This window comes from Oryctolagus cuniculus, chromosome 9 (assembly GCF_051225735.1).
Source record: "Oryctolagus cuniculus isolate XC-2025 breed Fujian yellow rabbit chromosome 9, ASM5122573v1, whole genome shotgun sequence".
In the NCBI taxonomy this organism is placed as follows: domain Eukaryota; kingdom Metazoa; phylum Chordata; class Mammalia; order Lagomorpha; family Leporidae; genus Oryctolagus; species Oryctolagus cuniculus.
The window spans coordinates 73,027,506-73,053,888 of record NC_142875.1 but is presented as its reverse complement, the minus strand read 5'-3'; the positions used below and the strand labels follow the sequence as shown (position 1 = coordinate 73,053,888).

General features: G+C 44.8%; 1 protein-coding gene across 4 annotated transcripts in view; it reads right to left on the bottom strand.

The window, feature by feature from the left end:
* LOC127487179 (uncharacterized) overlaps positions 1-26,383 on the bottom strand; it is a 274,077-nt gene that overhangs the window by 149,429 nt on the left and 98,265 nt on the right. The gene's annotated exons all lie outside the window — the stretch shown is intronic.

Here is a 26,383-nt window from a genome sequence, read left to right as displayed (position 1 = left end):
AGATGACTTTAGATGATATGAGCAGCAGGTAGAAAGTGTGCCCTTGCATCTCTAACCCCAGGCCAGTTTTTCCATGATACCCCGTGTCACTGGGGAGCTGCGGTGACTCTCAGGCAGGCTGTCCTGAGGAGAACTGAGGTGAGTGATTAGGCACATGGAGGGGTCACTCAGAGATGCAATAATCTGTTCTGGGTGAGGTGAGAAGGTGGGGACAGGAGTATCTAAGCAAACGAGGATTGGGAACATGCTGAACTCACGGCACACAAACACTGACAGGTTGGGACACAGCCTACGTGGGGAAACAGGTGAGAGGCCCAAAGCCAGTGAGGAGCCAGTGGATCAGAGGTCAGGGCAAGTCAGGAGGTCAACACCTAGGTATGTGATCTCATCAGCAGAATTTAAGTATGAGTCACAGATAGAAGCAGAGCAGAAGGGTGGTTCCCAGGGCACGGGGACAGTCTTGGCCAAAGGATACAAACTTCCGGAGAGGAAGAACAAGTTCAAGGGATCCATTGTACGACCTGGTGATCACAGTTGATACAATTAACTATATCTTCTTGAAAATCACCAAGAGGTATATTTTAAGTATTCTTACCACACATAGAAATTATGCAATAGAATAGAATGCTAATTAGCTCAATTTAACAATTCTGCAATGCATACAAATTTCAAAACATCATTTTATATTTGATAAATGTATAAAATTTTTATTTGTCAATTTGAAAAGAAGATGACTTTTTAGTAAGTGGTATTGTAAAAACTATCTCAAAAAGAAACAATAACCAGAAAAGGGGCTGGTTCAGCTAAAGCCTGTGATAGATTTACCATCTATAACAGACAGGCAGTGACCAGGTCAATTCTAGGTCAAAAAGAAGAGATGCAGAACCACACTGGAAAGTTACGGGGTAGATCAACATGACCAGCAAAAGCTCAGAGCCAGACACGAGCCCTGTTCTAAAAGAGGGGGAAGAGATAAGAACAAAGGTGCATGCTGAGGCCACAGGTGGAAAGGCCATCTCAGGGTGTGCCTCCATCTCAGCAGGTCACTCCCGGGATGTGACACTGAATTGCTCTTCAAAGCCAAGGCTGGTAGGAATTGAGGGTCAAAATGTGAGCCATCTGACTTTGGTAATTTTAGTTCTCAACTTCTACTTGTTTGTTTGTTTGTTTGTTTGTTTTGACAGGTAGAGTTATAGACATGAGAGAGAGAGAGAGACAGAGAGAAAGGCCTTCCTTCCAATGGTTCACTCCCTAAATGGCCACCACGGCTGGCGCCACGCCAATCCAAAGCCAGGAGCCAGGTGCCTCCTCCTGGTCTCCCACGCAGGTGCAGGGCCCAAGCACCTGGGCCATCCTCCACTGCACTCCCGGGACACAGCAGAGAGCTGGACTGCAAGAGGAGCAACCGGAACTAGATCCGGCGCCCACATGGGGTGCCGGCACCGCAGGCAGAGGATTAACCAAGTGAGCCACGGCGTCAGCCCTATACCACTGATCTTACCAATCAACAGTCTCGACCCTGTTGAGAGCCTAATTATACTGTTCTAAAGATCCTGGGATAACTCTGGCACCGACATAAATGTCCAGGATACATCAGCAAAGGTATTTCAAAAAGCACATAGAAAACAAAATTAAAATATATACTTAATTTGGTACCAAGAATTTGAAGCACATGCGTAGTTTTGTTCTTAATATTCATGCTCATGAACTTTTCCAAGTGCCTGCATACAGCTGGATGGGTCCCTATGTCTGAAATCACTCACTGTCATTCTTCTAAGAAGTATGGCATTGCCCATTAGGAAAGAGGTGTAGGGGCAAGGATTGATGTAACAAGTTTATATGCCAGTGGGGACACCCCCATCCCATAGCAGAGTGCCTGGCCTCAAGTCTCAATCCCACTCCCAATTCCAGCTTCTGCTAATGTACACCCCAGGAGACAGCATGTGATGGTTCAAATATTTGTGTCTCTGCCATTCACATGGGAGACCTGACTTGCATTCCTGGCTCCTGGCTTTGGCCTAGTCCATTCCTGGCTGTGTGGGCATTTGGGGAATGAACTAGTGCATCAGAGCTGGTTCTCTCTCTCTCTCTCCTCTCTCTCTCTCTCTCTCTCTCTCTCTCTCTCTCTCCTGTGTGTTCTCTCCCTCCCTCCGTGTGTGTGTGTGTGTGTGTGTGTGTCTCAAATAAATAAAAAAACAGATGCAAGCAGTGGGAGACATGATGAAGGGGATTTCTAAAATAAAACGTTCCAAATCAAAGACACCAGGTACATTCGTTCACATCTTCCTTTTCCATGAGGTTAACAGGTTCTTCAGTTTGGATTACAGATGCTATAATTTACTCTTAAATACAAATGACTTGCATTGGTATGTAGTGTTTTTGTCAACAATTTGCTATGCTTCACGTTGCTTTTATTTTATTTTATTTTATTTATTTTTTATTTTTTTGACAGGCAGAGTGGACAGTGAGAGAGAGAGACAGAGAGAAAGGTCTTCCTTTGCCGTTGGTTCACCCTCCAATGGCCGCCGCGGCTGGCGCTGCGGCCGGCGCACCGCGCTGATCCGATGGCAGGAGCCAGGAGCCAGGTGCTTTTCCTGGTCTCCCATGGGGTGCAGGGCCCAAGCACCTGGGCCATCCTCCACTGCACTCCCTGGCCACAGCAGAGGGCTGACCTGGAAGAGGGGCAACCAGGACAGAATCCGGCGCCCCGACCGGGACTAGAACCCGGTGTGCCAGTGCCGCTAGGCGGAGGATTAGCCTAGTGAGCCGCGGCGCCGGCCTTCACGTTGCTTTTAAAAATCAAGTTTCATTTTACCCTAGAAGTCAGGTATGTAATACAAACTATTTAAGGCCCAAGCTCACACGAAAATGCAAATGTCATTACTCTGTGAACAGAATTTCAGAATGTATTACCCCAAATTACTTATGTCTTTTGCTAGGAGTTTTTCCTAGCCCAGCCACACCCATCTACACACACCTGTTAGCATTCACCGACCTGCCCTGGCCAGGCCGTGCTAGGTGGAACCACCCTAAGAGGCACATCAGAGCAGAACAAAAGTCACAAAGGTCTAAACTGATGTTCCAGAACTGCCAGAGTACAGGACTGGGCACACAGAAGAACAATCATTCGCACAAATCCCAGACAGTCCCCTGCAAACAGATGCCAGCAAAGGCCCTCTGGGCGTTTGTTTGGACTTTGGACCCAGAGCTGTGTTATCGGGGAAGCAAACATAGCCCTGAGCCAGTGCTTCCCTGTCAGTGCCCAGGGATGACCTGATTAGTGAGCCTGATTCACTAGGGGAGCTATCTCCTCAGGCAGGGCATTTCTAGGTTAGCAGATTCAACTCTTGGCCTTCAGCAATGGACATCAGAAAATTCTTCTCTGGTTTCCCTACCTCCCAGGAAAACTAAGTGCAACTGCAAACCAGAAATGCATCCAAGTGTCATGTTTAATTTTAAAAGGTTCCACTATGTCAACATAACATAACCCCAACATAGCATTTACCATTATTGTAGGCTTGGCGTTCTCATGAACTTTGGCCCCATTTCCCAAACTCCACCTAACCAGACAGCCTGGAGGTCATCTGCCACTTCATTTTCCACAAAGCCTCCAGAATTAGACCCATTTGGAGCTGGGTGGGACCATAGAGACCAGCCACACCAAGACCATCACATCACAGATAAGGAATGATGATAACCACTAATATTTATTGACGACATACCCCGTGCCAAGAATCATGACAAGTGAAATTTCTAATAACCTTTAGACTTGATTCTTTCATTATTCACATTTGACACATGAGGCTTTACGAGTGGCTAAGTAATGTGTCCAGCGTCACACAGCCTAGAAATGGCAGCACCCTGCTTCCATTTTGGTTGCTTGAGATTCTCTAGCTGATGAGGCTACATGAACTACCTGATTACAGAATCCTGGCAAGACGTTCTTTTAACTGGACTTTGCCATGGCCTTATCTAACAGGTGTCTACAGTCACAGAAAAGGTTGCATTTACCTGCACTAACATCCAAATGCAACTCTGACTTCTTCATGTCTGTGTTAAATCACAAGATGCTAGAGCTGTAGGTGACTTCAGAGGCCATAGAGCCCAAACCTTCAGCTTAGAAATGAGCACACAAGACCTGGAACGGTGAAATGGTTTTCCTAGCATCCCATAGCTGGCTGGAAGACAGAGCAAGGGCTGACGTTTCCCAATTTAAAATAGAACACTGTTTCATTTATTCTTTCCCCATGTTTTACTATTCTAATGTTTATTTTTATTTATTTGAAAGGCAGAGTGACTGAGAGATACAAACTGACAGATCTTCCATCTGCTGATTCTCTCCCCAAATACCCCCAAAAGCCAGGGCCTGGCCAGGCCAAAACCAAGATCATAGATCTCAGTCTATGTCTCCCACACTGGTAGCAGGGACTCAAGTACTTGAGCCATCATCTGCTGCTCATTAACAGGATACTGGATTGGAAGCAAAGGTCAGACTTGCACCCCGGCAGTCTTATTTAGGATGCAGGTGTCCCCAGTAGCAGCTTAACCTGCTCACCACAACACTTTCTCCCCTACTTTTTTTTTTTCTTCTGAATGTATTTGGACCTACTAACCCAGTGTCAGAAGCTAATCATAAAGATAATCATCTTTGAAAAAAATCCCTTCCTAGTTGAGATTATTAACCTTTTAGAGGCTTACCACTTTGTCTAGAATTTATATAATGTGGCTTACCTTGAAAAAGGTCAATTTCCTCTTCGCAACATTCCAGCAATTTTATATAATGCTGTGATTTCTATATAATCTTTTCCGCCAAGGGAACAGAGGCTCGGAACTCTGTATGGAGATGAGGGGCAGCTGTGCAAGTGAGGAAGGAGACCCAAATAGTTGCTGTTCCTCTTTAGTTTCTTCAGTTGTAGGTGAGGATGGGGAGCACACTACCCGGCGGAAGTGCGGGTGGACTCAGGCCCAAGCGGCAGCGGCTGCAGCCCGTGTTGAGGCATTTTCCTCTCAATGCCGGCAGAAGCTGGAGTCCAGGGTGGCTGCCAGCGGTGGCCGGCTAAGAGCTTTTGCGTGTGGAGGCTTCGCTGACGAATAGTACTCGCATCCGGAGTGATCGCCAGACGTCCACCAAACCTTGGCCCTCATCTGTTGAGTTTTATCCCCCCTTGTGCAGAGAACCAAAATCCAGTCTTGAAACCGAGATTTCGTGAGGCTGGGCCTAGCCTCTCCCGCACCGTTTTCAGCTCTTGGCACCACCCTGCAGCCTACGCAAGGTGTTCCATGCTGCTCCTGTACCCACGTCATGGGAACCCCTGCACTTCCCTTCCCAAACACTTCTTGAGGGACAAGCAACCCCTCCGCCATCCATCTGAGCATTAAAAACATTTACTGCTGTTTGTAAAAGAAAAAAAAAGTTTGTATTGCTCCGTTGTTTTTTTTTTAAATAAGTGATTAGTCAGTCTACAAGTAGATCCCTGAGTTCCTAACACAGGGCACTAAGTGGGAGTTGAATGCAGACAATGGCAGTGAAAGATTCGATCTCTTTATGCAAGGACTCCTTGAGAATTTTCTTCTTTATATTTTCCCCATAAAAAACAAACAACAGAAAAAACTGAGATGCATTGGTATTTTTTAGATTTAATGAAACAATTAAACACAGAAAGAAAAGTGAAAGCGGACATGTAGTGGAATAAGAAATCAATGGAAGTAAAAAAGGTAGAAGAAAGAACATCAACAAAGTGGAGAAAGGCAACAGTGCCACAGCCAGGGAATTGGTACAGGTCGGTCATTTACAAGTACTTGGAAGGCATCCAAGCCAGCTGGCAGAGCATTTAAGCCAGAATTCCAGGTAAGGAGGGAAGGTCCAGTCTTGTAGGTAGGCAGTGAGGGTGGGGATCTGAGGCGATCAATGTGTGATGGGTTGGGCACCTTCCAGCAGGACTCATGGGGCAGAAGGGAGACAAAACAGAAAGAACAAGACAAGCCCCCTGCAGGTGACCAACATGGGAACTCCTCAGACCAGGAATCAGGTCGGAGGCTCAGTCACTAGAATTAGGCCACAGGGAGTTGGATCCTGGAGCCAAGCCAAACATGTTGATGAGAAGCGGGTTTCCAGGTCAGGACTGGGCCAGTGGCAAGGCTTCTGGGAGGCTGAGCTGCACGCCATTGGCTGAAAACTTTCTAAATCCTCGTGGTTCGAGAGAGATCTGGCTCCACAAGAGGATGTCAAGGCACAAGAGGTGTTGGGGGGAAGATGGATGAGAATGCTGTTGTGAGTGAGCCAACCCCCGAGGATGGAAATGTGGGGTCACTGTAGCTGGGGCTGCAGCACCTAAACAGCCCTGGTCAAATGAAAGCACACCCAGAGCCAGAGAAGCCCAAATGCAAGACTCTGGGCAGAACCCAGAATGGTAAAAGAACCATTAGGCTGAAAAAGAGAGAGAGTCCAATATAGGACAAGCAGCCGATGAACTCAAATATTGAAATGCCACAGGAAAGAAAGTCTAAATGTGTGCTGTGTGTCCAAAGAGGACTAATAAGCCCATTGGTTGGAATTCCCGGAAGTAGTCATTTAATCTCAGTATAAGAGAAAACAGCATGGCTTGCCCCCGTGGAATCCACAAACCCCTCCACTTTCCATTCATTCGCCAAGCACCAACTGATTAGGGTAAACCACACAGCCTGCTTTACTTGGCACAGTTTCCACCTATGCTGTGGCATAAGTTCCCCTCTGGACAGCACCCTCTTTACTCTCAAAGCGTCCTGGTCTGAATAATAAATCATACGGTCGTAACTCTTCACTAAGCTTTGCCACGTGCCAGGGAAAAGGTTGAACACTGAAGACACAGTTAAAACCCAAGCCCTGACTTTGTTAAGTTACTTATCTAGTTAGAAATGGAGATATTGGAAGAATGAATTAAAAACATGATAAAGGCTCTGTGAGCAAAATTCTTGAAGACAGGGACACTAATTTTAATATCAGGCGTAGAAAGGAGCCCACGGGTCATTCATTTACTAATAAATATGTGTTAAGTGCAGTGTGCCAAGCACCAGATACCACAGATAGAACAGTAAAACAGAGTTCCTCTTTATGCAAATTGTTTGGCAAGGGGCCAGCACTGTGGCATGACAGGTAAAGCCTCTGCCTGCAGTGCCAGCATCCCATATGGGGGCTGGTTCAAGTCCTGGCTGCTCCACTTCTGATCCAGCTCTCTGCTACGGCCTGGGAATTCAGTAGAAGATGGCCCAAGTCCTCGGGCCCCTGCACCTGTGCAGGAGATCCAGAAGAAGCTCCTGGCTCCTGTCTTCAGATTGGCACAGCTCTAGCTATTGTGGCCATTTGGGGAGTGAACCAATGGATGGAAGACCTCTCTCTCTCTCTCTGCCTCTGCTTCTCTGTAACTCTGCCTTTCAAATAAATAAGTAAATCTTTAAAAAAAAAAAAAAAGTGGCAAATGAGTCAAACATAAAATGCTTTTTTCATTTTTTAAAAATCTACCTGGTGGATAGATTTTTGCATACATAAGAGGTCTTCAAAAAGTTCATGAAAAATGCACTTTATTGGAGCTGGCACTGTAGAGTAGCCAGTAAAATGGCCAATTGGGGAGTAAACCAGCAGATGGAAGACCACTCTCTCTCTGCCTCTCCTTCTCTCTGTGTGTAACTCTGACTTTCAAGTAAATAAATAAATCTTTAAAAAAGAAAAAAATGCACATTATTGAAAAACTATGCATGGGTTTTAAAATTTTTTGCACTAAAACAAACTTATCTTTTAATTCATTTTTCCACAAACTTTTGAAATACTCTCACATTCATCCAAATTATGCTTCCAGAAGCTTCCAATCATTGTTCTACCCTCTGAAATAAAATCAACTATTTTTTCCACATAAAATTCTTTCAATTATGTGAGGGCAGTTAATACATTTTATTTATGTTTCCCATTTTCTAGGCTAATATCTGTAGTTCCTTTGTCCAGTAATCCTATGATATGTCAAACTTTTCACCACACTAGCCACTTTTTCAATCCCACTTGTACATGTCCTTCTGCAAAAATGAAACCTAGAACAATCTCAGGTTAAAGTCCCCAGCGGGTGCACAAAGCAGCAATGAGCCTGGGACCACTCTGTTTCTCCAACCTATTCTCCTTGATCACATTAACTTTGTAGTAAAACAAAAATCCTGCCGGCGCCACGGCTCACTAGGCTAATCCTCAGCCTTGCTGAGCTGGCACACCGGGTTCTAGTCCTGGTCGGGGCGCCGGATTCTGTCCCGGTTGCTCCTCTTCCAGGCCAGCTCTCTGCTGTGGCCCGGGAGTGCAGTGGAGGATGGCCCAGGTGCTTGGGCCCTGCACCTACATGGGAGACCAGGAGAAGCACCTGGCTCCTGCCATCGGATCAGCATGGTGCGCCGGCCGCAGTGCGCCAGCCGCGGCGGCCATTGGAGGGTGAACCAACGGCAAAGGAAGACCTTTCTCTCTGTCTCTCTCTCTCACTGTCCACTCTGCCTGTCAAAAAAAAAAAAATCCTAGGATTTTTCACAAGAATTGCTGCTGAGCCATTATTTAGGTTTATTTGACTATAATGTAAGTGCTCCTAGAGCACTGTACTATTAGTAATATAGTACTAGCCCTTGATTCTATATAATATTAGTACTTGGGGAATATGTAGGTCTTCTTGTCCAGCCCCTATATTTTATAGAGGCAGTTACTGAGATACAAAGAGGTCAAATAATAGTCCTAGGAGGCAGCATTGTGGTGTAGCAGGTTAAGCGCTCACCTGCAGCACAAGCAACCCACATGGGCACCAATTCAAGTCCTGGCTGCTCCACTTCCAACCCAGCTTCCTGCTAATGTGCCTGGAAATACAGTAGAGTGGAGCCCAGGTGATCCTGGGAGACCTGGAGGAAGCTCCTGGCTTCTGACTTTGGCCTGGCTCAGCCCAGCCATTGTGACCATTTGGGGAGTGAACCAGAGGGTGGACAACCTCTCTCTGTCTCTCCTTCTGTCTCTCTGTAATACTGCCTTTCAAATAAACCTTTATAATCATCATCATCATCATCTTAAATCATAGCCCATTGCATTCCAGCCTGTTAAGATACAGATTTGTTGAAATCAGTGTCATTTGCAACTCTTTCCCCTCCATTACCCTTCGTATTCTATAAGGAGTGAGGAGCTGTTCTACCTGCTCCTCAGTAAATATCCCTACTTCAGGGATCTGCCAGTTTTTAACCCATTCGCTATGCTCACCACCAATTCTGCATTGGAGAACTGGTAGTGAGCAACAACTCTCTTGTTGAAAAGTTTTTAAAACCCCCTATTATATAATAGGTAGAGCCCAGCCTCCACAGCATGTCTTAGGAAACTGTTTCCTGTGTTAGCTGCCACTTCATTATTTCTTGCTTTATGCACTAACTCTTTTCAGTTTGAATGGTGTCATTTATAAATATGCCACATTACTAGTATCCCCAGACTTCCACCTGCAGTTGCCTATTCACAGGTTGCTTTTTCCACTTTCAGACTTTATGATGAACTCTTCCCAAACTCTCACCCATTATATCACGCCACACTGCCTGCTCCAACAAGCTCAGTACCCTGAGCTAACTGCTCTTCCCACAGCATTTCCACAGGTACATAGCCTACCTGTGCCCCAGTGCATAGTGAGTTTTACTGTCTTCTCTATAGAAAGATACCTTGAGGGGCTAGAGTTATGGCATAGCAGGTAAAGCACCACTGGCTACATCACTGGCATCCCCTGTGGGCACTGGTTCATGTCCCAGCTGCTCTACTTCCAGTCCAGCTACCTGCTAATGGTCTGGGAAAAGCAGCAGAACATGGCCCAAGTGCTTGGGCCCCTGTACCCACATGCAAGACTTGGAAGAAGCTCTTGGCTTCTGGCTTCCATCTGGCCCAGCCCTGGCTGTTGTGGCCATCTGAGGAGTGAATCAGTGGAAAGTAGAGCTCTTTCCCTCTTTCTAACTCTGGCTTACAAATAAATAAATAAATTTTTTAAAATAAAAAATGGTTTAAATAAAAGAAGGAAGAAGTACACCTTGAGGACAGACAAATCTGCTCTCTAATAAATATCCATTTCATTTATTTAGTAGACTTTAAATTAGCTAAACACATATTAAATGCCCTACACTGTCATAAGCAGTGACCAAGACCTGTGAAGTCCTGGCTCCTCTGGGTCTGGCTCAGACATGGACAAGAATAGAGATTTGTGGAGTCTGACTAATCATTATTATAAAGGGTATGTATGTATGACTTGGATGATACTCAAAATATTTAATAACAGGCACAACACTGGCACCAGGGTCTGGCCATAGGCAACCAGTACAGTCACCTTGTGTATGCAGACAGAATGTCAGTGACTCGCCCTGGACACAAATGCAATTCTGGCCACAGCACCTTTGACAGAAAGCTTTATTCTGCGTGCAATGATACCAGGTAACATTCAGGACTTCAAACAGTTTGCCTAGAAAATACTTCCTAAGTATGTGGGCTGCAAATGAGGCTATGTACCCATCCCCTCCCACAAGACAGCTCTCTTGCGTCAGCTCAAATCACTGGCTGCCATCTCTCCATACCCTTTCCCATTTAATGCTCCTTTAATACCCAGAATAAGTTCAAAAGTGCCCCGTGTCTGCCTTTCTTGCTTGGGGCTTTCTTTGTCCTCACACAGTAGACTGCGGAATTCTAAACATGCCTGTGCAGCTCCGTGAGGCCACTGGTCTTATTCGGGTCTGTTCCTGAGACAGACACCAGAGGGAAACTCTATCCGCGGTGTCTGCCCAGAGCAAAATGGAAAAGAAGAAGGTATCTGAGCCATTGCTATCCAACAGCTGGGTTCTTCGACTTTTTGAAAGAGCTGAACCAAGAACAGGCCTGCTTCAGGCACAGAATGTAAATGTATGAAAATCACCCCAAGCTTTCAGCCATTTTCAAAGTAAAGAACATGTTTTAGATTCCTCTGCGCACTCCTGTCTATGAGACGGGGTCTTCTGCCTTTATCCTGGGATGGAAGGAATGCTTACGTAACTTTGTCTTTGGCTGCTGCTTCATCCATTCATTCAAGGAATGCTGATGGAGTACTAAATCTGCCTTCATCGCAGACAGAACTAGGACCCCTACACTTCAAAGGGCACAAAATAACAAATACAAAAGAAAACAATAGGCTACTGCTTTCATGTACTCTCTGTAAATTTTGGAAAGTCAGCTATTTATGACACCATATTACCTACCAGTACAGGCCAGGATTTTATGACCCTGGTTTGTGGCTAGTGGGGCTTCTACCTAGCTCTTGCAGGAGGTTTGTGGCCACACTGTGATTAATAGACCTTCTTAGATCCTACTGTGCCATGTACTTGTGAACTACAGCCTGTGAAGGTTTGCAGAGCGAACCCTAGGCCCCCTCAGGCCGACTCCCACGGCTTCATCCTTCTCAGACATCCCAGCCTGGTCAGGTCCCCCTAGAAGGTTCCTGTGGCTTCCAGGCCCAGGCTATTCTGGACTATTCCTAGAGATAGCTCCAGAGAGGTGATTTGGGAATATACTCCTCCATGTGCCCCCCAGCACTTGTTTGGCAACAGGGTGCCAGGAATGACCCTTAAACTCTGTGGGCTTCAGTTTCCCTTCCCAAAGCTGTGAGTCATAGCCACTAACCCAGAGGGTTCATATGAGGATTATGTTGAGTCTTCCCCAGTGTGACCCCTGCCCTCATTCTCTCTCACACCACCCAGAAGTCAAGACAGTGATGAAATGTGCGGCAGGCCATGCAATAACAAGGGCACCCTCTGCCCAGTCTCTGTACCAGGGAATCTGATCACATTATCCAGTACATTCACCCCAGTCACCACCCAGCCAAACCAGGCTTACCAAGTTCTCAGTCTCTGCCTGGCCTCGCTTTGCCAAATGGGTGACGGATGCCACCAAGATAGCTCACGAGTTCTGCCAACTGGCTAACTGTCCCAGCACTTCATGGAGAGCCCCTACACAGACAGGTCAGAGCAGGCTAGTCCTGATATGAGGAATTGTGGCTGGCGCTCCCACATCCCTCCCTTCTCTCTCTCATCTCTCTACCCCTCAGTACTGCTGTGCAACAGTAAAGGCCCTTTGCAAAAGCCCACCATGGACCAGTGGCCCCTCCACAGAAAGGAGAGATGCACGGAGGGCCCTTAGGGGGGCTGAGGTTCCCACTGTTCACTAATACCCCAAGTCTGAGCCCTGAGTCCGATCCAGAGGCAATACAATCAACAAACCTTCAGAAACCAGAACATTCGAGACACCTGGCTCATACCAGTTCCTTCCTACAACATACAGCTTCTTTTTTTTTATTTTTTATTTTTTCCTGCTTCCTTTCTGGACCATTATAGGGGCCTCCAGCTGTTCCTGTCAGTCAAATCACCAGTATTTCCTTTCTAGTCATACATTTTTCCTGAAGCAGCATTTTAGCACGAGATTAGCACCTGATAGTGCTTTTTATCACCTAGCAATATTTGCCATCCAAAGGGCTGAATAGCAAGCACTATCTATCAGGTTGTATTTGTTTGCTTCTCTCAGTCAATTGTCTCATTGTAACCTGCACTTAAACGACACAAAATGGCTCTAAACAAGAAAAGTGGAAACATTAGAGTTCGGAGATTCTTATTCATTGAACCCGATCTAGTTCTCTTCCCTAGTATTTGTTCCTTCCTCAATCCCTTGTTTCTCCCCTGATCCAATTTTTTTTTTTTTTTTTCAAATAATTTCAGTTTCTGGACACACTGCAGGTGTTCAATAAATATTTGATAACCTGATTCAAATCACTGGACATAAAAGGATGTTCTAGAGACCGCAGATGCTAATCACAGAGTGTTAGACCTGGCAGGAAACTGGGAAAGCAAACGGAGCAAGCCCCTCGCTTTGTGGATGAGACACGGAGCTACAGAGAAGTGAAGTGATTCACTCACATTCCCACCCAGCTGTTTATTGGCAGAGCTGGAACTCAAACTGAGACCTCTGTTTTCACTCTGCGTGATGTGATTATGAGGGTGCCATCTATTCTTTTCAAGGTCCACTCGTTCCAAGGCTCCAAGGTTAGACGATGCTGCTTTGCCATATCCTTGACCATGGGAGTTTGTGGTTAATATAACCTTTTCAGCTCAAAGGTGGGAACCCTTAGAAAAGCTGGCAAATAAAAACCCAAAATACCTTTCCTTGCTCAAGTCCGTTCATTCCAGATCTCACAAACCTGGCAACATACCAGAATCATTACCTAGGAATGTTCAAGAAAGAATTTCTCTACCAAGTCAATCTCAGGCCTTGGCAAGAATTGGGATTCAGTCTTCACATTGTTTGTTCGGGGTTTGATGTTGTTTGTCTGTTTCTTCTTGCAGTGATTATGATGCATACCAGCTTTGAGGCTGAAGTTCAGATCAGTGTCTGCCCTTACATCACACCCAGGTAGCTTGAAACTGAGTAAGATGGCACACTTGGTAACCAAGTCTCCTGGAATCACAGTTCAATCAATGACAGCACAGGTCAGAGTAGTGACCCATCACAGGAATGATGCCGAACATAAAACCCCACCAGGCACGCCACCCAAGGAGAATTAGTTCTGGTCCTGGAGACCCTGCCCTGGGGGAGGGTTCCCCAGCACTGCTCTTTCTGATGTAAACAGCTGGGGACTCTGCTACTGGGTTGAAACCTCAGACAGCAGCCGCAGCAGGAGTGGAAACCACAAGGTCTCTGTAATTTAAAACCTACGTATTTATGTAGACAAACTCTTGTCAGCATATAGTTCCAGCACTGTCTCTCCCTTTTGGCTCTGATTCCCCTCTTATCGCCTTTTTCCAAGTAATTCCATGAGTTCTGGGAATGTCCAGAACTGCACATGCCCAGGACTGGGACCAATTTACCCTGAGTCATCTGTCAGGCCGCAGTTCCTGCTTTCCGATTGGTTTGGGTTACTAAGCAACCTCCTTGTCTCTTGGGATACTGATCTGACTCTATTTTCAGGGGCGGCAACGCAACATGGGAGCCCAGGGACAGGAACACCACCAGCTGGGACTTTAGCCAACCTGGGTGTGAATGCTGGCTGTGCAGTCGCCTGGGGTCAATTATTTAGCCTCTGTATACAAAATGGGGGTGAGGGGAGCAGCTCCCCAGCTGGTTGTGATTTGAAATAATGCACATAAAGTACTTAGCACAGAGTCAACGCTCCCTAAATGGCTGCTTGTGCTGACTTCAGCCTGAGAGCAATAAAGTAATGGCAGCAGGGATTGCAGTATGGGTTTGCTTTGCCTCTGCAATGGCCCAGTCACTGGCAAAGTTAACAGAGGAGAGACAATTGCACAGCCCTCCAGGCTGCCTGCTCTCTCACATCCCTCTGGAAGCCTGCAAAAATAGCTGGACCTAGCTTCGGCTGCCACAGTTGGCCTTGGAGACTCCATGTGTCAATTCTGCAAAATCCCCAGGGTCCAGAAAACTTACAGGCTGACCACAGTGACCAGCCCCAACATGCGCTGTGTCAGTCCCAGACTCTGCATCTGTGGCTCTCTGGGGCCCTGGCCTCCTCAGTTGCCTTCAGCACTCTTAGTTTATGACCTGTACCCATGACAGCTGATCCTCTCCCAGCTCCTTGATGCCCACTTAACATGGGGTTTTCAGTTCTCCGGGTAAGGCACTTGGGGGAGGGGAAGAGGGACCATCAGCCAACTCTACAAATTCGTTCTCAAATCTCTCTGCAGGAAGAGCCAATGTGTCAACAGGAGAGGTCTAGGGTGTTCAAGCGCTAAGTGCTTTTGTATTTAAAGATATGGAGGGGGCCAGGAGAGGAGCAGGAGTTTGGCCTAGCAGTTAAGACATCGAATCTCATATTGGAGTGAGTGCCTGTGTTTAAGTACTACCTCCACTCCCAGTGAGCACCCTGGAAGGCGGAAGTGGTGGCTTAAAGATTCCGATCCCTGCCATTCATGGAGGAGCTCCAGATGGAGTTCCTCTCTCCCAGATGCAACCTGGCCCAGCCTTGGCTATTGTGATCATTTGGAGAGTAAACCAGCATGTGGGAGATTTTTCTTTCTCTCTCTACCCCCTCAATAAATAAGAAAATGCATGCATAATTTTAAAATAATAATAATGGAGCAGGGCTGGCTGGTTTAGAGAATTTAGGCATGGCCCAGAAATCAGGGCAGGGAGAGGAGGTACCCACACTGTGTAACCAGGGGCAAGTGACTATGCCTCAGTCAATGTCTTCAGAATCCTATTCCAGAAAGAGGTGGGGCTGGAGGTTTTCTTTGTCAGCTTGGTGGGTGATACACAGAGTAGTTGAGCCAGCTCAGAGAAATAGCTCACACAACCAAAGGGCAGGGAGCCCCTTATATAAGGATGGGTACAGATGACTTATGATAGCCATAGGCACCAGGAATGAAGGCCAGGACAAAAGGAAACACAAACATCACCAGAGGTCAGGCACAGAGGAGAGGCCCTAGCACCCCGAAGGAAGCATCTTGTGACCCTCACTGGGGCAGCTTTGTGATCCTGAGCAAAACACTGGTTCCATAGGGTGCCTGGTCTCCCTTCCTGAAGATCTGTGCTCAGTGCTGCAAGGGGTCAGATTCCAGGAGGCAGAGACTCAGTTCCAAAGGAAGTGGAGGGAGGGCAGCTGGGCAGAAGGAAAGCTGGGCCTTGAAGGGATCCATGTAGGCCAGGGCACCTGAGCTGTTCGAACCAGACCTTTAAGCCCAGCAGCCAGAGCGGGTTTGACTCTCATTCTGCATTGTGTAGATGATTCTAAGCAAACAGGAAAGCCTGGGCTTGATGTGCAGAAGCCCACCTGGCATCAGCTCCACCTCCAGCTTGCAGACAGCTTGGCTTCCCAACCTTAAGAAAGCCCCAAATATGGCCGGTGCCGTGGCTCACTTGGCTAATCCTCCGCCTGCGGTGCCGGCACCCCAGGTTCTAGTCCCAGTTGGGGCGCTGGATTCTGTCCCGGTTGTTCCTCTTCCAGTCCAGCTCTCTTCTGTGGCCCAGGAGTACAGTAGAGGATGGCCCAAGTGCTTGGGCCCTGCACCTGCATGGGATACCAGAAGGAAGCACCTGGCTCCTGGCTTCGGATCTGCGCAGCGCACTGGCTGCAGCGCGCAGGCCATAGCGGCCATTTGGGGAGTGAACCAACGGAAGGAAGACCTGTCTCTCTCTCTCTCTCTCTCTCACTGTCTAACTCTGCCTTTCAAAAAAAAAAAAAAAAAAAGCCCAAATCTGCCTCTGCATCTGTAAACTCTTGGCTTATTTTGTAGAGAGATTACAGGAAAGGTATTGTCTCCCAATGACCTAGTCCAAATTGTGATCTAGACCACTTTCATCAAAAATAAAGATTTGGGGAAGGCATTGTGGCCCAGTGAGCTGAGCTGCCACCTACAATACCAATACTCCATATCTGAGCACCAGTTCCAGTCCTAGCTGCTCCATTTCCCATCCAGCTCCCTGCAAGTAAACCTGAGAAAGCAGCAGAAGATGGCTCAAGTACTTAGACCCCTGCCACCAGCATGAGAGAGTCAGATGAAGCTCTTGGCTTTTGGCTTCAGCCTAGGCCAACCCTGACAATTGCAGCCAATTGGGGGGTCAACCAAATGATCAGTTAGAAGATAATATTTCTCCCTCTCTCTCTCTCTCTATTTCTCTCTCTCTATTTCTCTCTCTCTCTCCCTATCAATTATTTCAAATGAATAAACCTTAAAAAAAAAAAGATTTCTGGATTCCACCCCAGGCCAAATGAGACAGAAAATACAAGGGGAAGAATGATGAACAAATCTGCATTTTAATGAAGTCTCAAGAGATTCTTATGCACTTTTTTAAAGATTTATTTTATTTATTTGAAAGAGTTATAGAGAAAGGCAGAGCCAGAAAGAGAGAGAGGTCTTCCATCCACTGGTTCACTCCTCAGATGACTACAATGGCCAGAGCTGAGCTGATCCGAAGCCAGGAGCCAGGAGCTTCCTCCAGGTCCTCCACGTGAGTGCCAGGGCCCAAAGATTTGGGCCATTTTCCACTGCTTTCCCAGGCCGTAGCAGAGAGCTGGATAGGAAGTAGAGCAGCCTGGACTCAAACCAGCGCCCATATGGGATGCCGGCACTGCAGCCTGGGGCTTTAACCTGTTATGCCACAGCGCCAGCCCCTACTATGCATTCTTAATATTGAAAGTCTTTGCTGGCATACAAGTCCTTGTAGTAATTTCTGATGATTCTTTTTATTTCTGTGGTGTCTGTTGTTACGTTTCCTTTTTCATCTCTGATTTTATTGATTTGGGTCTTTTTTTTTTTTAGTTAGTTGGGCCAATGGGGTGTCAATTTTGTTTATTTTTTTAAAAAACCAGCTCCTCGTTTGGCTGATTTTTTGTAATGTTTTTCTTGATTCAATCCTGTTGATTTCTTCTCTGATTTTAATTATTTCTCTTCTCCTACTAGATTTGGGTCTGGTTTGCTGTAGGTTTTCTAGATCCTTGAGGTGAATTGAAAGCTCATCTATTTGCTGCCTTTCCAATTTCTTGATGTAGGCACCTATTGATATAAACTTTCCTCTTAACACTGCTTTTGCTGCGTCCCATAAGTTTTGGTATGTTGTGCTGTTATCCTCATTTACTTCCAGAAAGTTTTTGATTTCTCTTTTGATTTCTTCTATGACCCATTGTTCATTCAGGAGCATGTTGTTCAATCTCCATGTGTTTGCGTATGCTCTAGGGATTCCTGAGTTGCTAATTTCCAACTTCATTCCTTTATGGTCTGAGAAGCTGCATGGTATGATTCTAATTCTTTTGAATTTGCTGAGACTTGCTTTATGGCCTAGTATGTGGTCAATGCTAGAGAAGGTTCCATGTACTGCTGAGAAGAATGTAAAATCTTTAGCTGTAGGATTGAAAGTTCTGTATATATCTGTTAGATCCATTTGGGCTATAGTGTCGTTTAAATCTACTGTATCCTTGTTGATCTTCTGTCAGAAATGGATAGATTCCTGGACACATGCAACCTGCCTAAATTGAACCAGGAAGACATCGAAAACCTAAACAGACCCATAACTGAGACAGAAATTGAAACAGTAATAAAGGCCCTCCCAACAAAGAAAAGCCCAGGACCAGATGGATTCACTGCGGAATTCTACCAGACATTTAAAGAAGAACTAACTCCAATTCTTCTCAAACTATTCAGAACAATCGAAGAAGAGGGAATCCTCCCAAATTCTTTCTATGAAGCCAGCATCACCTTAATTCCTAAGCCGGAAAAAGATGCAGCACTGAAAGAGAATTACAGACCAATATCCCTGATGAACATAGATGCAAAAATCCTCAATAAAATTCTCGCCAATAGAATGCAACAACACATCAGAAAGATCATCCACCCAGACCAAGTAGGATTTATCCCTGGTATGCAGGGATGGTTTAATGTGCGCAAGACAATCAATGTGATACACCACATTAACAGACTGCACAAGAAAAACCATATGATTATCTCAATAGATGCCGAGAAAGCATTTGATAAAATACAACACCCGTTCATGATGAAAACTCTAAGCAAACTGGGTTTGGAAGGAACATTCCTCAATACAATCAAAGCAATCTATGAAAAACCCACAGCCAACATCCTATTGAATGGGGAAAAGTTGGAAGCATTTCCACTGAGATCTGGTACCAGACAGGGATGCCCACTCTCACCACTGCTAATCAATATAGTTCTGGAGGTTTTAGCCAGAGCTATTGGGCAAGAAAAAGAAATTAAAGGGATACAAATTGGGAAGGAAGAACTCAAACTATCCCTCTTTGCAGATGACATGATTCTTTATTTAGGGGACCCAAAGAACTCTACTAAGAGACTATTGGAACTCATAGAAGAGCTTGGCAAAGTAGCAGGGTATAAAATCAATGCACAAAAATCAACAGCCTTTGTATACACAGACAATGCCATGGCTGAGGAAGAACTTCTAAGATCAATCCCATTCACAATAGCTACAAAAACAATCAAATACCTTGGAATAAACTTAACCAAGGACGTTAAAGATCTCTACAATGAAAATTACAAAACCTTAAAGAAAGAAATAGAAGAGGATACCAAGAAATGGAAATATCTTCCATGCTCATGGATTGGAAGAATCAATATCATCAAAATGTCCATTCTCCCAAAAGCAATTTATAAATTCAATGCAATACCAATCAAGATACTGAAGACCTTCTTTTCAGATCTGGAAAAAATGGTGCTGAAATTTATATGGAGGCACAAGAGACCTCAAATAGCTAAAGCAATCTTGTACAACAAAAACAAAGTTGGAGGCATCACAATACCAGATTTCAGGACATACTACAGGGCAGTTGTAATCAAAACAGCATGGTACTGGTACAGAAACAGATGGATAGACCAATGGAACAGAATTGAAACACCAGAAATCAACCCAAACATCTACAGCCAACTTATATTTGATCAAGGATCTAAAACTAATTCCTGGAGCAAGGACAGTCTATTCAATAAATGGTGCTGGGAAAACTGGATTTCCACGTGCAGAATCATGAAGCAAGACCCCTACCTTACGCCTTACACAAAAATCCACTCAACATGGATTAAAGACCTAAATCTACGACCTGACACCATCAAGTTACTAGAGAACACTGGAGAAACCCTTCAAGATATTGGCACAGGCAAAGAGTTTCTGGAAAAGACCCAGGAGGCACAGGCAGTCAAAGCCAAAATTAACTATTGGGATTGCATCAAATTGAGAAGTTTCTGTACTGCAAAAGAAACAGTCAGGAGAGTGAAGAGACAACCGACAGAATGGGAAAAAATATTTGCAAACTATGCAACAGATAAAGGGTTAATAACCAGAATCTACAAAGAGATCAAGAAACTCCACAAAAACAAAACCAGCAACCCAATTAAGAGATGGGCCAAGGACCTCAATAGACATTTTTCAAAAGAGGAAATCCAAATGGCCAACAGGCACATGAAAAAATGTTCAAGGTCATTAGCAATCAGGGAAATGCAAATCAAAACCACAATGAGGTTTCACCTCACCCCGGTTAGAATGGCTCACATTCAGAAATCTACCAACAACAGATGCTGGCGAGGATGTGGGGAAAAAGGGACACTAACCCACTGTTGGTGGGAATGCAAACTGGTCAAGCCACTGTGGAAGTCAGTCTGGAGATTCCTCAGAAACCTGAAGATAACCCTACTGTTCGACCCAGCCATCCCACTCCTTGGAATTTACCCAAAGTAATTTAAACTGGCAAACAAAAAAGCGGTCTGCAGACTAATGTTTATTGCAGCTCAATTCACAATAGCTAAGACCTGGAACCGACCTAAATGCCCATCAACAGTAGACTGGATAAAGAAATTATGGGATATGTACTCTTTAGAATACTATACCGCAGCAAGAAACAACGAAATTCAGTCATTTGCAACAAAATGGAGGAATCTGGAACACATCATGCTGAGTGAAATAAGCCAGTCCCAAAGGGACAAATACCATATGTTCTCCCTGATCGGTGACAACTGACTGAACACCAAAAAGGAAACCTCCTGAAGTGAAATGGACACTATGGGAAACGGTGACTTGATCAGCATAGCCCTGACTGTTAATGAACAACTTAATACATTATCCCTCTTAGTAGTTTTTTTGTCTGTTCTACTTAATATGACTGGTTTAACTCTGTAATTAATACACAGTTATTCTTAAGTGTTGAAAATTAACTGAAATGTGATCCCTGTTAAACATAAGAGTGGGAATAAGAGAGGGAAGAGATGTATAATTTGGGACATGCTCAAGCTGACTTGCCCCAAATGATAGAGTTAAAAATATACCAGGGGATTCCAATTCAATCCCATCAAGGTAGCATGTACCAATGCCATCTCACTATTCCAAGTGATCAATTTCTGTTCACAATTGATCATAATGAAAGGACTAAGAGTCAAAGGGAGCACATAAACAAGTCTAGTACCTGCTAACACTAACCGATGGAATAAATAAAGGGGAGAGTGATCCAACATGGGAAGTGAGATACTCAGCAGACTCATAGAATGGCAGATGTCCTAAATAGCACTCTGGCCTCAGAATCAGCCCTAAAGGCATTCGGATCTGGCTGAAAAGCCCATGAGAGTATTTCAGGCATGGAAAGCCAAGACACTCTGGCAAAAGATCTCTGTGAGTGAGATCCCAGTGGAAAGAACAGGTCTTCAAAGAGGGAGGTGCCTTTCTCTGAAGGGAGGAGAGAACCTCCACTTTGACTATGACCTTGTCTAAACAAGATAAGAATCGGAGAACTCAGAGGGCTTCCATAGCCTTGGAAACTCATGACTGGAGCATAGGGAGACTACTGATGCCATAGACAGGAGTGTCAATTGGTAAAGTCAACAACAGGAGTCACTGTGCACTTACTCCTCATGTAGGATCTCTGTCCTTAATGTGCTGTGTATTGAGATTTAATGCTATAACGAGTACTCAAACAATATATTTCACTTTGTGTTTCTATGGGAGTGCAAACTGTTGAAATCTTTACTTAATGCATACTAAACTGATCCTCTGTAAAAAAAAAAAAAAGAAAAAAAAGAAATTATCAACTCCCAACTTGACTCTCACTGGGATTAAACATGACAATAGGTCTGATCTGATTTCATCATCATTTAAAAAAAATCATCTATTATTTTTCACTGTATGTTTCTGTGTGGGAGCAAACTGTTGAAATCCTTACTTAACGTATACTAAGCTGATCGTCTGTATATTAAGATAATCGAAAATGAATCTTGATGTGAATGGAAGGGGAGAGGGAGTGGGAAAGGGGAGGGTAGTGGGTGGGAGGGACGGTATGTGGGGGAAGCCATTGTAATCCATAAATCGTACTTTGGAAATTTATATTCATTAAATAAAAGTTAAAAAAAAATAAATTAAAAAAAAAGAAAGTGAAAAAGAGCCCATACTCCTTACCACATCCTCAACCTTTATAATCTGCTTTTTAGTCCCATTCCCAGTATCTCTGTGCCTCTGCACCATTGGCTGATTTTGAGTCCACAAACTTCAGACCAATAATTATGAGCATCACCCATTTAATGCTCACAGCACCTCTATAGGCAAGTACTATCATACCCATTCTACAGATGAGACACTGAGGCATACAGATGTTCTGTAACTTGACCACATTCACAGCAAGTATGTTTCAGAGGTCACATTCCAAATGCCATCTATGGGATGGCAGCATTCTTGTTCTTAGCCAACATTGATACACTACATTCCACTTTCCCTCAGACATGCTTCGTGTCTATGCCTGCATCCCCTGCTCAGCTGTCTCCTCAATTCCTACACCCACAGGACACTAATCTGCTGCAGACACATAGAATTCAAAGGTCTCACTGGACTCTCAAACATTCATAGACCCCACTAAAGGGGATCAGTCACTCCCTCCTTGTACTCCAACAGCCTTGCTTTTGTTTCTCTATTTCAACACTCAAAATAGAACTGCAATTATTTATGTTCCAACATCTTTTACTAGGCTTCAAAAAATCCCAAGACAAAGAAGACTTGGTGGAGGGAAGTGAAATAATTCTGCATGGTACTAAAGTGGTAAATACCTGTTTTCATACATTCATTGAAACCCACAGAATGTACAACACTGGAGTGAATTCTAATGACAACCATGGACTTGGAGTGATAATGACATATCAATGTAGTTTCATTCATCATGCAAGTAACACACATACCCTGTGGTTCAACTATAGACAGAGAGGCTGTGCTTGTGTGGGACAAGAAGTAAAAAATAAAGTCTATTAAAAGAATGTGAAGACTATGTTACCCATCTCTGTCACCATATAACCCTGTGCATGGTACATAGTATAGGTTAAATAAATACACATTGAACAAAAGCATGAAAGGCAAGACAGCTGCTTTCCAATGGACTGAGAGAAACAGAGTCCAGCAGAGGCTATGAGAGACAAAGAGGAGACAAGAAGGGGTCAAGTAATAGAAATGTCGGAGGAAGACTCCAAAGAGATGAAGAGAGAGGGTGTGGTGTCACCAGTCTCCAGGGTAAACTGAAGAATGCTCACTGTTCGTTGCATGCTTAGAGCTGCAAGGGAATAGAAGAGGTCTGGAGCGAAGAACAGAGGAGCCAAAGTGAAGAAATGAAGGCCATGAGACAGGGGCAAACAAGAATGACCTCCGGTTCTCTGGGTACAGGTGCGTTGGAGGTCCAATCACCCCAAAAGGCAAGTGGGGCCATTCCAAGGGGATCCCTGCAGTCAGTCTCTGAAAGCAGGAAGGCAGCTCTCTTGGGAACACCAAGTGGCCATTTATCATCCACATTCCACGCCAAGGAAAACATCAGCGAGTGGGATTCCACTGCAGAAACCTGGGCTCTAATGTCTAGGGAATGACTCCAAGAGATAGTTCAATGGAAATACAGAGGCCAGGGATCAAAGACTATGATGTAAGCTTTAGAAGAGGGGCAATTAAGAATGTATTTAGTAAAGAAAATCTAGAAGAAGGGGGGGGGGAGGGGAATACAGTGACAACAGCTGTGTGGTTAGCCCACTGAGTAGAGCAAGGGTGAATGCATTTACACACATTTTGAAATGAAATGGTGCTGGAGGTACCTTGCTGCCTTATTGGTTGCTGGATGAGAGGCTGGGAAAATCACACCCTCATTCTACCATGGGTTATACCAGGAGATATGCTGGGGTCAGAAACCCAGCTCTCCCATCTACTGCTTTGTGGCTCTGAGCAAGTTTTTTCCCATCTCCCTGGTGTTCAATTTCCTCTTTTGCAAAAAAGGAACAATAGTATTCACCTTATGGAGTTGTTGTTGATATTAAGGTAAAATATTCAAAACCCTTTAGACTAGCACCTGGCACAAAGATTCTATTCATTATTCTATAATTTTACCTAGATACCCATTTCAGGTATTCATGCCCTATTCCCACAAGTAGATTTTCTCTCTCAAAGGAGCCCTGAACATTTGTCAGATCAGTTCATTTGAAACTATTTCTGAACCTTTCTCTTATTGAGCCATCTCTAGGTAAGACAGTGTGCTAAGTCTCATTAGAATGCCGGAGAAGAGGTTGGCGTTGTGGTGCTTTGGATTAAACCACTGCTCGTGAAGCAGGTATCCTGCAGTATCAGAGTGTAGTTCTAGTCCAAGCTGCTGTGCTTCCAAAGCAGCCTCCTACCAATGTTCCTGGGAAAGCAGCAGCAGGTGGCCTAAGTCCCTGGATCCCTGCCACCCACACCGGAAACCCAGATGGAGTTCCTGGCTCCTGGCTTCTGCCTGGCCCAGCCCTGGCCATTATAGCCATTTAGGGAGTGAACCAGTGGATGGAAGAGTTATTTCTCTCTGTCTCTCCCCTGTCACTCTGCCTTTCAATAAATGAATAAATAAATATTCTTTTAAAGAGGCCAGGATAGTTTTCCTCTACCACTGAAGCTTCCATGCTGGTGTCCAAAAGTGGTGACCTCCATGCAGCCCAAGTCCCAGTTGCAGAACTGCTTCATGAGCTCCACAACCAACAGAGCCAGGGGCCAAAAGAGGGTGGGCTCACTGCTGGTTCCATGGAAGAAAGGTCAGAATGGGTGGGCACCAGAGGGTGTGAGCCCATGTACACCATTTTGAAGTCACTCACAGACAGCCATTTCTTGTGCAAATCATCTGATCTGGGTGGGGCATTCAGTCCAAGGGACATGGCCATTGGCGAGTCAGGGGAGAGGAGAGGGATGGAGTTTATTGGATGTCATGGGGAGATATGAATTGGGGTACAGGGTAAGACCAAGCTGGAAGCTTAGAGACAGATTCAAAAGGAAGTTAGGATGCGGGGGCCATGGCACACATTGGGCATGAAGGAAGTGAAACTGGAAATCAAGCTAGAGGAGAAGTAAAAATGTGATGAGAGAGAAGTTATGCAATCCTTAAGAGAGGGAGGGACAGAGAAGGAACAATGGGCAGGAAGAAAGTCGGAAGCAAAGAAACTGACCAACGTACAGGGGCTAGTGGATGGATAGACAGGCCAACAAACCAGAGGAAATAGATAGAAAGAGATTAAATCCAATGGGTGGAGCTTTTCTTCTTGAGCCCTGTGCTGGGTGGACATACAGGACCAGGGAGCCAGGGAAGAAGTCTCTGAGAAGGTGGGTCATGGGCTAGGCACCTGCCAGGACAGTGAGGCTGAGCAGAAGTTCAACTTCTCAACATTTTCTTTTTTATTATTATGTGGGTTTTATATTATTTTTGATTTATACATAATAATTGAACAGGTTTATGGGGTACAACATGATGTTTCAATACATGCTTTCATTGCATAGTGATCAAATTAGGACCCATCCCTTAAATATTTATTTCCTTGTGATAAGAACATTCAAAGTCCTCTCTTCTAGATAAGTTTTGAAATACATGGTACATTACTATTAACCACAGTCCCCCTACTGTGCAACAGAACACGAGCACTGAGTTGGTATCTAACATTGTACCCCTTAACCAATCTCTCTCCAGTCCCCTGCCTCCCAGCCTTTGGTAACCACTGCTCTAAACTGCTATAAGATCAACTTTTTCAGATCCTACATCAACACTTTCTTTTAATGGTTAGTTACAAAGCAACACATACTCCAGCACTTCATCTTAGTTCTCAGAAAAGAACTGCCACACACTTGTCCTACTCTAAGAGGGCAGAGAAATGTTCCAGAGACATCATGAGGGCATGCTGGTGAGAAAGCTGGGACAGTCATATAAATCTTCAAAATGGGGTGAGTATTTATTGGGTGTGTTGTTTAGCAGACACAAGACAGTGCTGATGTCACAACCTAGTAGATCTGGGCATCAGGGATAGTGAGTAAGGCTTCCTGGCCTCTGTTCCTGCCTTGGCCAGAAACGAACTCTGTGATATTGAGCAATGAACTTAACCTATCTGGACATGTGCTTATAAATTTGCAAAATGAGGAGGTTGAACTGGATGTCTTCCAAACTCACTTGCAGGGCTAACATTCTAGACCCTGCAGTTCTATGAACACATGGTTATTTATACATCAGAATTTTTCGCAATGCCCAAATGGTATTAGCAGTCTTGCCAGGCATGTCAATAATATTTTATTTATTATAGTACTATGAAGTGAATAGGTTATTTATCTTCTCCTAGTACAACTTGTACTTGAATACAATTGCAAATGCACAGTAAATCTCTCCTCCTTTGAACTCCCAAAGCATTTTGATCTAAACACCTTTTAGTGTACTTATCACATTCTGCTATGGTTAAATATTGTTATTCAGAAAGGTGCCTTATTGTCTACAACACAGTGTTAAGCTCCCTAAATGCTTTCTGGACACCCAGCTGCAGAGAGAAAAAAGAATGGAGCCGTTGGGGCTGCTCACGCCTTCATAGGTCGAAGAGCCCAGGA